We start from the raw sequence: 12,468 nt of genomic DNA, 5'->3' as shown, positions 1-12,468 counted from the left end.
TTCAGTTTTTTAAGAGAGTTGGTTTGCTAGAAAGAGTATTGGTTCATCGTATGCGTTGACGAAAATACAGCCAGTTGTAATATGATTCATTTTTCAGTATTTAAATTTCATGCACAAAACATGAAGTCAAAATAACTATTTATGCAACTGAGCACTAAATGTGTAGTTGTCACTAGAGGCCGTGGGGCGAGTCTTGTCATCTTGTCAACGAGTTGCATGCTTAACGCATTCATTTGGAAGGGCTGACATTTGGGGTTTAGCAAAATGTCAGGATTTCGCCCGTACGTTAATGCGTTAATAAAAGCTACGAAAAGTTCACTTTTCGCCACTGAGTTAAGAAAATGATATTACTATAAGATTTTTGCGGTGTTATCCGAACTATAGCTCATAATCTTTTCCATTTCTTATTATACCAAACCAAATATTCAGAACTAATGCCGTCATATAAATTTAATCACAATTGACTACATTATTTTATGTTTCCCAGAATTTATCTTTATACAAAACTTAAGAGCCTTTACGCTCGTCATTCATAGAATATATATCAATAATTTCTTACAATCGATCGATTTCGCAGAAACCTAGACATTATGTTATGTCCAGTTTATTGTTTCATATCAATTAGTAATCGTTGAACTTGAGCTTTTTATAATCAATTTACTTTCTTGGCAAACATTGAAAGCGTCTAATTCCCATAAAAATAATCGAGGAATTACCTCGTAAAAAGTATTACAGAAAATATAAGCGAACAGAATAATAAAACACAAAAATACATCCATGATGACCACGAGCTTAGTCGCAACTTGTCAAATTAATTTCTATATTTATATGCCTCTGCCTCATATCCTTTTTGCATGTACTATACTAGAATTGATAATCATTACAAACAAATATTGGTTTTTGTGTATAGATTGTGTGGCAAATATTGATTATTATGTTATGAATTGTCGGATATCAAGGGGTTTTACTGTGATATTACGTTTCAATTGACTTCAAATGTTTATCGTGCTCGTTTATGATTTATCTTTTAGGTCAGCTGTTGTATACTAATGGTGTCCCGTTAAAGCAATGTGAATAACAAAACACAAAGGATGAGTGATGCTCTACTTTCCATGAGCTTCGAAAGTAAAGTTGATTGAACAAGATCTCTTTTTTCGCTAACATAATAACTATCGAGAATATTTTTCCTTTTAACATAATTGAAAGTAGAAGAAAACTGTAACATCAAAGCCTACAAAAATAGATTCTTTTTGAGATATAGCATAGAAAGGAAAGTAAATATGGACTCGTCTCTGAGTTAAATCTTCAGTTACAAAGAATTCATTGCACTCATAACCGGGAAGTAACGGGAACGTGTCAAAACAAGAATTTACGGCTATTCATATTTTATTATTAATGTTAAAATCACATCTGTTAAAGCTTAATCACAACAACGATTACCATGTTAATTTGAGAGAACGAAGAATATTCTCATTCACCACATCAAAGTACAACCAAATTTCCAGCTCGCTCCATCGCTCGTACGTTCGTTTCATCGCTAGCATTCCTCGAAAAAGTATTATCAACGGATCGTTACAAAAAACACACAAGACGTAAAGCATCTAAAGAATCATCATACACCTTTTAATAGTTATTTAGCTCACTGTAGCTACGCTGTAATAGTTTTGTAATGCATAAATGAGATGAAATAAATGTTAATATTCGAAACATCATTTTCAACAGCATGTAATTTTGTCGCAATTTGTATTAAAATGTGAGTAGCCGCTTTTTTCTTTTTAATTTTTTTTTAAATTTTCCCGTAGCTTCCTGAGCAATCTATTGAAATTTGTATAAGTTCATTTACTTATTTTGTCAAGTTGCCGACCTGAAAGAAACTTATTTGAATGTAAAAACTCATCTCTGAAACTTTATAACAAACTTCATATCGACTTAGTTGTTTTACACGACGAATAAATGTATTAAAACCAATTCGTAATAACCTGGATGAGCGCCAGTGGAGTCCTACAATGCAGTATTTTGAAAATTATAGCCCAATAAAATAAAGATAAAACATAGCTAACGCCGACCCGTACGAAACACCTATTCGTATCAAAAGCCTTTACTGTGAAACTCTTCATTTCTTTTACTTCATTCTCTACTGAAAAGCTATTCGCCCTTTAAAATCACTTACATTATCTTTCTTTGCCTTGTTAGCATATACAAATAAATTGCCGGAGGCAATATAGACAGCCCCGTACGAAGTCAACTTTCATAAATTCCTATTTAAACAGCTATATACCGCTATATTTACCTATATTTTCCTATAAATAAACATTTCACAGATGAATATGCTATTATATAGCTCTATATGACTGTATATAGCTCAATATAGGTGAATATAGATGTATATAGATGTCCATATATGGAATGCCTGAAACACCCCACACACATAACAAATTATTTCCATGTTAACAGAAACACTCTAAGTACCATTTTTCCCAATATATATCACTTTTATTAAAATCCAATATGGCCACCGGCAGCCATTTTGTTAGGAGACCGGAAATTTTACCGACGCTTTACATTCGCTAATACCTTTCAAACAAAAAAAATTCATGAAATTCGTTCAAAATTTACTCGAGATATTGACAAAATACTCCACGTTCACTGTACGGCCGAGTAGCCAGATAAGAGCTCACTCCAAGAGACCTAGCTCACGCTCCGGAGAACATAATTTCAAAAACGGTCAATACCTATCTAATAAAGCTAAAACAGACGAAATATGTTGAAATGTGTCCGACCTACAAGCAAAAACTGCTTGCCGCCCTGTGCCTGTTCCACACCAAGGGGTCTAACTCACGAGTCGGTCATCCGATTTCCATAAACTTTTTTTTGTCGATCGGTATTGTAAATACCTTTAATTTGACGTATCAGTTACAAGTGTTACGTTTGAATGTCCGGAGATATCTTCGAAAAATCGTAAAGCACTTATTGGGCCACAGCTCGGGAAGGGTCGATCCAAAATCACTCATCTTCGAACTTAGCCTGTCTTTTGACATTACCAAACGGGAAAAAAAATAATTTTCAAAATCGGATGCGTTTTACTCAAGTTATCGTGCAGACGGACAGACGGACAGACGGACTTTTTTTTCACTGATTTGGCATCTCTAGACAACCACAATAGGTTTCCCCTTACTCAGGGAGTCCAATTCGACGTGTTACGGACGTATGCGTAAACGCATAAGACCCCAGTACTTCGTACGGGTCTAAAAATTCGAATTACGTTGAATAAGTGAAGTAAGTTGAAACATGCCAACACTTTTAGACTGTGTATTTGCATTCTCCTCGTAGATCCATCAACATATCACATCTTATAACGCAAAAATAACGAAAAAAAAAAACATTTTCTGTCCCACTTTGACATCACATAAGACAATTCATTCGAAATTCCTTTGAACAAAAGCAATAAAAATGTCAATAGATTTTAATAAAAATCCATCTGACAACAAATGACATATTTCGGAACAGATGGACATAAGATCAAGTTCCGCCCACCAGAAATACCATCATTATAATAAAACAACATCTCATTAAAATGCGAATGTCTGAAACGCTTGCTCAAAGCTAAAACAATTGTGGTTTTGCGGTAATTTGTATTGCGGGAACATTATTTCCTTAGTAACTTTCACGAAATACCACAGGATTTTCAGTTACCTCTCTCTCTACAATCCACTTGACCCGATTTCAATTTTGCCTGTTATTGTTGCGACAACTGCAATCATTCATTAGTACTGCCATAATAAACCATATTTTAATCTATTTTATGTTGGATTTACCTTTGAAAATAAATGGATTCTACTGGAACCGATGGTTAATTTATTTGTTTTTAAGTACAACAGTATTAAGTATTATATATTTTCAATATCAATTTTATTTGCTGTGAACCCCATTCATTATCCTTTATGCAATCAATTTGATATAAATTTTTATTTGAACCGAACATTCAACTTTGCACATTTATACTCGAAATGATTTCCACCAATTTCTGTTTATTTATGTTTTGGATTATATTATGATGCAGCAGTTCATTCTGTATAAACATACGATAAATATTACTTTAGTATTACGTTTATACTGAACGTATATGTATAAGCGAGCACTCATATCTAAAGACAAAACCGAAAACTCTACATTAATAACATCTACACCACCATCCTGTCTGACACTCATTTACAATTTCCTTAGCAAGAAAAAAGTAAAAGCTTTTTACTTAATATATTTTTATGTATTATAATGCTATATATGAGTAGTGCATACGTGCAAATGTACCATGCATGCACGCTATGCTGTCAGTATTAGATTTACTGTCTTTGGCACATACACGAACATATACACGGTATATAAAATATGCAATCAATGCAATGCAATGAATAATATTGTAAAGAAAATAGAAGCTGTCTAAGAAGAAGTTATAAAGAAAATTGAAAACGCCACCACCAGAATCTGAGCAAACATTATCACGCAATATTAGCTTCCTTTTTTCTTACGTTTCGCTCTTGATAATGACATAATAGTCAAGGATCTCAACGTAAAGTCTACTGAACGTCGGTTATAGCAAATAGTCGTTACCAGGACTAATTAGGTATACAAAAATTGGAGCTTGACCATGCATTATAACAAGCAAGTGGATTTACTCAAGTTCAAGTCTGATAGCATTCGATTTATTATCGGAAATTATTAATTCTATTTTTACTAAATAAACGAACCGAAAATGTTCTAGCTATTGCATTGACCACCTGGACATTGAATGCGTTCAACGCGACCTCGGCTACTGCCGAGGTTGTTTACTTTACTAGCATGATATGATTTTAATTATTTTTAATTTTTATCGATTGACGTGCGACTACCAATTTAACAAAATTTACAAAATATTCAAAAGCAATCATAATTATAAAATAAACAATTTTCAACGATTTATCGTATAAATAATTGACAGGAGCATTACCAATATTCGTAAAATTTACGGGCATATACACCCTACTACCACACCCATATGGACACCAATGTCAATGAATATACCGATATACACATCGTTCTCCGAACCAACACACCAAATTATTGTCAACACCATGAACCTTTAACTAAAAAAGAATCCTAAATTTTATCTCCTTTGCGTTTCTACTTTCAAACTCTTCATTCATACATTTTTCTTGCTCCCAGTTTCATTGAAGGAGCACAAATAATGATGCTCAGCATTGAGAGCACAACGAGATTATTGTTATTGTTGTTTAACAGACTTTGACGCTTGGATTGTATGATCATATGCGGCAGTTTGATTTTGCTTCTGAACTACATCGTATCCTTTTCGTCATCAAAGACCGCACGCGTTAAACATTCCCATTTGGAATATACTGAATAACATTTGATTTATGCTCAGTCTTCAGTGTATTTTAATGTGAATATTTTGGGAAGAAAAAAATATAATAAAAACATCCCTTGGCAAATATAACCATATCAACGTCCAATTAATATTTTTCCGATGTTGTTCGCATAAAATTGTTATTACCTGTGAAGTTGAAAGTATGTTATACTAACTTTTTACTTTTTTTTATTTATTTAACTCGGTGACGAAGTGACAAAATAACCGTATGTTCATCGTGACGGATTAATTAAAGCTTCAGAAATTATATATGTGCAAAAAGGATAATGCGTGTGCATGTGAATAAGATATTTTGTAAATTAGTTTTTTTCAAAAAAAGTCTGTTGGCGTTGTGCTTTTCGTTACATTGTATCTATATTTGTACATCTATATGAGATAGAAAATATGTCTTGAAAAATTTATAGCAAACGAAAATAGAAAGTTCAACAAATTTTACTGAAATTAAATCAGTGAGACCTAATGTGTTTCGGGTGCGTGTTGATTATGTATCGTTAAATTAACTGCAGAAACGTGAGGATAATAACAATTCATTTATTTTTGTTCAATAAATTTCTTTTATGACTGAAGCGATGGAATTATGAAATGGGTAATTAAGGCAAAGTGTCCCTGATATGAGTTGAACAATTTTAGTATAGGAGTTTCATTTCGCACTGATGATGGTGTCATTTTTTTCACATTCATTCTCGTTTAGCCATGATCTATTTTTTTGTTATAAAATGCGTCATCAATTTAATTTAAATTCTTTGATAGGCTTTGTGCAATTAAAGTGTTATTTACAAAATAGGACCAATATAAACTATAGGACAAATTATGAGGTGCTCGTCACAGAGGAAGAAAAAAATACTTTAGGTCCCCCCAACTAAAAAAATCTTTCAAATACAATTGAAATTCGATAATTTTTTGGAATGAGAATCCAGACAAGGTTTCTAATTTTTGTTATGATAGACTGACCACTTAACGTTTTACAGACGGGAAAAGTCAAATCTTCTAGCTAGTGTATTTTTTATAGAAAAATGTTATGTAAAAGCCTATAAAGTAAAAGATTTTGAACCAGTTCGTTCATTGTTCCTACAGTCGTAGAAAAGTGAAACAGAATGTCATCACAATAATTTAAATTGTGAATATGTAGTGGGCTACTCGTTGTTTCTGATTTTTTGTTTGATAGTTACGAAGTAGTTACCAAAATGTAGTCCTTTAACTGTTAACCATAATATCAAACCCTTCCACATTTTTTTTTTTTAAATAATCCGGGCCCATTATTGGATTATTAAAAAGTTTCTTTGATTTTCTGAAAGAGTCTTTTCCCCAACTCAGTGACAAAACTTTCGATGGATTTTTTGAAAAATAAAAATATTGCATGCAACTCGGTGTCAAATGTTTTTGTAGGCAGACGATGTGCTTTGTTATACTTGGCAGTGAGTACTAAAAAGGCATTATCTCTCGGTGACATAAATAACTATTTTCCCAATTAGTTTAAATTGTCTTAGCTGAAGACGACCTTTGATGTTATGTCAGACGTTGTTGATGTTCACATAGGTTTGTTCAAAGCTTCTGAAGATAACTCTTTAGTCGAGAGTCAAAACTTATTTGGCCTTAAAGAAAATCACGAAGTTTTCATATTTTAAGAAGTCAAACAAAGTAATAGATTCGATCATTTTTCTGGTTATATTTTTCTCATCTGTAAAAGGTTAGGAAAAACATTTAGAAAAGAACGACGAAAACCTATTTCTAGGGAAAATATTTCCCAACGATAAGACATTTTCCTCTACCAATTTGTTTTAAATCACTCTACCATCATGACATTTATTTTGTTCGGTACTGTAGCTATAAACTCTAAACTACACTGTTCCTATTTAAAAAAAGACATCGGTCCAATATAACGATCCGATTCTTATCACTTGACGAAAAATACATTTAAGTTTTAAGTACTAAAAAATGTTTGCGACCCACACAATTGCCTATTTTATTTGGAAGGGTTGCTCTAGATTCAGATTTATATTCATCGTTTAACACCATTTTTAGATGAAAAATATGGCTCATCAAAATCAATACACATGACAGCTGGATTATGTCGGAAAAAAGTGATAAGGGTGAATGCAATCAATTAGACAGCTGTATTAAATTTTCAGTGTTCAATTCACTCAATATTTTGTAAGCTGTTCTAAGACTTTCCTAAAGATTTTCTTCGATTAAAATTTTTCTATTTTTATTTGATTCCACGCTGAAACGCACAATTATTTAATTTAAAGATTAAATTTCATTTTGAGATCCTTTCCATTAATATTATTACTTACTGGTCCTTACATATAAGTCTCACAAAGTGATTTGACTCTGCAAACATTTCCCATTGTGTCAATACACATTTTCATGAAATGACCCGTCCATTTAATTTATGCCAACACAAAAATATTTGTCGATTGGCCCAAATATGTTTTCTGTGGAAAACCCGATCTCTTTTAATCAATGCGAAAATTCTATGGTTTAGTGCCTCATGAAACCAACATCTCAAATTCATTTTATAAATTTCAGTATTAAATGAATTCACTCAAAGCATACACGACAACATACTGTACATTTAAATAAAATTGGGATTAAAGTTTTCCTTTGCGAAATATTCGTTAGAAAATTTATTCATATTACAGACTACGAGTACGGAGTACTCATGTATGGTAATAATTTCCTTTCCTTGTTAGCTAACCAGAATTTCTTTGTGTCCCATGATTTTACGTGTAATATAATTTACTTTTTTCATGAACAAATGTGGGATGTAATGTCTAGAAATCCACAGAGCAATGTGATGTTCTCCCTTTAAAACTGTGTACAAAACTTACCAGTCTTTAAGTAATGTGTAATTCTAATTTTTCACATTATTTGAACGGTGATTCTCCAGCAGAGAATAATTTTATGGGTTCTAAAACTGGTTGATGGAATATTCAAATCGCATAATGAGAACATGGTAATTTTAAAGCGATTAGCGATATCATGTGCTGGTACGTATTTTAATATTAAATTAAAAGTAAACATCTATTGTGTCTGTATGTCTATAAATTAGATTATTTTTTCGGTACGCGTTTTTACTCCAATTTAGTTTGAATTGAATTTTCGCCAATAAAACAAGGGATGATTTTCTAAAAAAAATTGGATACCAACTGGTTTCATGTAATTTTTTAGTGTTTTTAAAAATGATGTCTATTCTAAGAGATGGAGGTAGTGAAGCATGTATATCACAAATGGGTCCATTGTGCTACTGTTTTATGTGAATACAGTAAAATCGACACAATCGTTTATTACTTGGTGTATGTACAAAATTATGGTCAGTAGGATAGGTGTAAACAGTTGGATAAAAATAATAATTTACAATAAAGGTGGGGATTCCGACGAGTTATTTTTAGTCGGTGTACAGCATTGTTCTAAGCAAAACATTGTTCTACGGTATGCCTGTAGAGGTCGAAATGCCCCAACTCTATTACAATTCTTTTTATTCATTCCACATGAATTACCGCCAATGTGCATTACCAATGTTCAAATAGTTGTGAATATAAACTTTTGTGGAATGACCGAATGACTAACATATTGGATTATAATCGTAACAAATGCGATTTCTTCGATTTATCACACTGTAATTATGAGAAAACTTGTCTCATTTATACAAACTTTACGTTACTTTACGTATTTAGCCATTTCTCCAGTGCTTCTGAGAACAAATCGAATCATCATTCGTATCATCAAACATTCAAACGTTCAAACATTAACCACATTGATAACGTGCTTTCCTTTTTTATTGCCTCAATTATTGCTCAAAAATCACTGCCAATACAATTTTAAAAGCAATTTTTTGGTTAGACATAAAAATAATAAAATTTCTCTCGTTTTTCACATTGCGTACCTAAATGTGTCTCAAGATGTGTGCTTAAAATAAAGAAATTCCAAACATTACCGAAAATTCTCACATTTTAAACTATTTTCATTCCAAAAGTCTTTTAGATTGCCGATTGCTGCTGGTATATTTACACGAAATGAAAAAAAGGATTGTGGTTAAATGTAATGGAGACGGAATATTTAAACATGCAAATCAGTCACTGTGAAAAAAAGTCGTACGTATATGCAATGAATTCTATTTACATTAAGATGTTGCTGGGGATAATCCTTACAAAAAAAAGTTTCCATTTTCTGCAAAAAGTGGTTGCTAAATTGTCACTTTATCACTTTCCATTTTCATTTCACCACAAAATGTAAATCGGAACTAGCAAAAAAAAATTGGTTGAATCCTTTTTTCTGTAAACGTTCCATTCATGTCACCGTCGAATGAATGATATTAAATTGCCTTTGTGTTTGATGATGGATGATGTTATTGTTATTATTCATAATTTCATAGCAATTCCGTCGTTAAATAGTGATAAACTGACTGGTGTCGAAATGATATCCACTCTAATTCTATCTAATTCAAATGAAATAATATCCTAAAGGATGTGTGTTTTGTTGGGTTAAATGAGGACACGAGCCGCTTTCTGACCGTTTTGATTCGAAAGTCAAATTACAATATTTGAGAAACTTTATAAAACCCAGCTCGAATGTAGTTATATTATAAACGATCCAGGCGAAGACCTTTATTACCAACTTCATAGAAACTTTGAAGTATCTAACGTTCCAAACTTTTCCTTTTTCCCTCTTATTCTTTTGTGATGCAAAATTTTCATTGCCTTTTATTAGCCATTGATTGTTGCCAACACAATACAATATCATTTATCTATATAGCAAGGGAACAAGGCCAAGGATTTATTTACCTTAAATATCTCAAGAGAAAAAAATAATCAAGAATCGCTGGTGTTTGTACACGTTCTCCAGTGACGACTTATTGTTTTCCACACGCCAATATACACAGTTTGTCAAATACGTTTTGACCGATGTTATATTGCTTGCAATCCAAATATTGTATTAATCATTCCCCGAGGCAAATGTCACGTTTTGTTAAATTGTACAACCGTATCAGTTGAATGCATTTTTTAAATAATCTCTCCTTCATTTGCATTAGTTCATAATTCCTTTTTGATATGACCTTCACCTACAGTGTAAATATTCCTGTTCATGCTTTCCATTCAGGTTGCAATTAATTTGTTAATTCATTTTCTTATTTGTATTCTTCAGAGAGATTTTATACGACTTCTGTTGAGGAAACAAAACAATTCCCAGAAAATACATTTTATGAGGGGGAAAAAAACTTTCTGCTCATTTATACTTTTCAGATATTCATGTTGCTGTTTGCGGTTGTGTGTCGTGTATGTAATGTGATGAAAAAGCCTCATCGTTATCTCGATTTGAATTTCCTCCAACGAAAATGGGAAAAATTAAATTATGCACAAATGAAGATAGACTTCGAGATAGACAAACTTTTTTAATATTGCGGACGTTTGATAATGGGATGCTTTACTTGAACAAAAAACATTGTTCGTTATGAACGTTCTCAATGGCAGAAACTTTCAACGTTGCTGGTTGTAACTTTTCGAAAATATATTTTCGCCGAAGATTCGCTTCAACATTCTTTCATTTAGGTTTTCAATTTCTGTCCATAATATTTTACTTGTTAGAAGGGGCTTTTACAATGTGCGCAATCGAAAAATTACGAATTTTAAATATCCACTACTTTTATGAACGCTTTCTTTTGACTCCCCCACCACCGTAATTTGCGGACTTTGTGAATGAACTGTTTTTTTTTCGATTCTTTTGTCTTATGGGTCTTATGTCTTAAAACAAACTTTTAATTTTTAGTAATCATAATTTTCATCAATAGTTATTTGTTCATCGAGGTTGGAAATTTCAAATCGAGCGTAACGAGGGCCACTAGTCGTCCGAGAATATGAGATTTCCTACTTTTTTTCCCAAGATCAATACAACGTTTTTCACAACAAAGGCTCCCGATGTTTCCTCCGTTGTGAAAGAATATTTTTAAAATTAATTCTTTATACCCTTGTCAACATGATTCGGTCAGTATAATCAGTCCAAGTAATACTTATTGTTCCAGTTTTTATATAACCACATTTGGAACGCTATTTGCGGTTAAAATCAAAGTATTCATAACATGCGCATGGACTTCGAAGTAACATTAGGAAACTAAGATTGGGCGATACTTCTTGCGAGTACGATGTCATCCATGATGTTGTAGTATTTTAATAATGATACTCAATCAAGTATTCAACTTTGACAAAGAATATTCTTATTTTGATCGAAGTTCAACTGGTGAAAAACTATTACCAACAACTAACTCTCTGTTCCCAGAAACTTGTTGAAACGAATAACTTGATGGTGTTTGCAACGTCATGAACGTTGTTGAGATTAAATGTTATAACATAGATATTTACAATATTTTCCACTCTTATATACATATTGTGGTCCATCTTATAATATGTATTCCATGTTTATGGCTGATATCAATTTCTTTATGCATATGCACAACAAGAAACAACTTTAGCCGACAAACCAAAGTTGCATTAAATGGATTTTGAAGAGCATTTTGTTAGCTTATAACTTTATGTATTTACTGCTTTTACACTGATGTAATACTGTCGGTATTAATAAATCACTGGTCTATCACAACTTAAAATTAGTCTGACACAATTTCTATTTACGGTTTGAGAAAGTAATGGATGCATAAAATTGAAATTTATGGAAATTTTAATTGATGCATGCCAGCGTTTGATATGTTTGTATTTACAATTGTAGCCACCCAATAAAAGATACCATATATTACTGTCTTCTTGTCCCCGATTTGTAATTGTAGATAATGCCCTTGATATTGTTATTTTGACCAGTTATTGGTCGTTTATAGACTGAGCCGATGACAAGACGGAAAGACATTAAAAAATGAATTCTAACTATAAATTACGAGTTTTGTGTGAGGCGGCAGGTAATTGGCATAATCAGTGTAATTGTTCAGACATAGTTATTTGTGGTACAGTTTGAATCTCCTGCCTTCGGTACCTTCCCCTATTATCTAAGCTAACTAGAAGTAGTTGCGTCCAGTATACTACAGTTAGAGGCAGTGAAATTTTAGC

The 12,468-nt window shown here is 32.3% G+C and overlaps 1 long non-coding RNA gene across 1 annotated transcript in view; it reads left to right on the top strand.

Moving 5' to 3' along the window:
• LOC119081525 overlaps positions 1-12,468 on the top strand; it is a 298,236-nt gene that overhangs the window by 104,012 nt on the left and 181,756 nt on the right. The gene's annotated exons all lie outside the window — the stretch shown is intronic.

The sequence above is a fragment of the Bradysia coprophila genome, unplaced genomic scaffold (assembly GCF_014529535.1).
Source record: "Bradysia coprophila strain Holo2 unplaced genomic scaffold, BU_Bcop_v1 contig_358, whole genome shotgun sequence".
NCBI lineage: Eukaryota > Metazoa > Arthropoda > Insecta > Diptera > Sciaridae > Bradysia > Bradysia coprophila.
The sequence above is the reverse complement of the archived record's forward strand: the minus strand, read 5'-3'. Positions and strand labels throughout refer to the sequence as shown.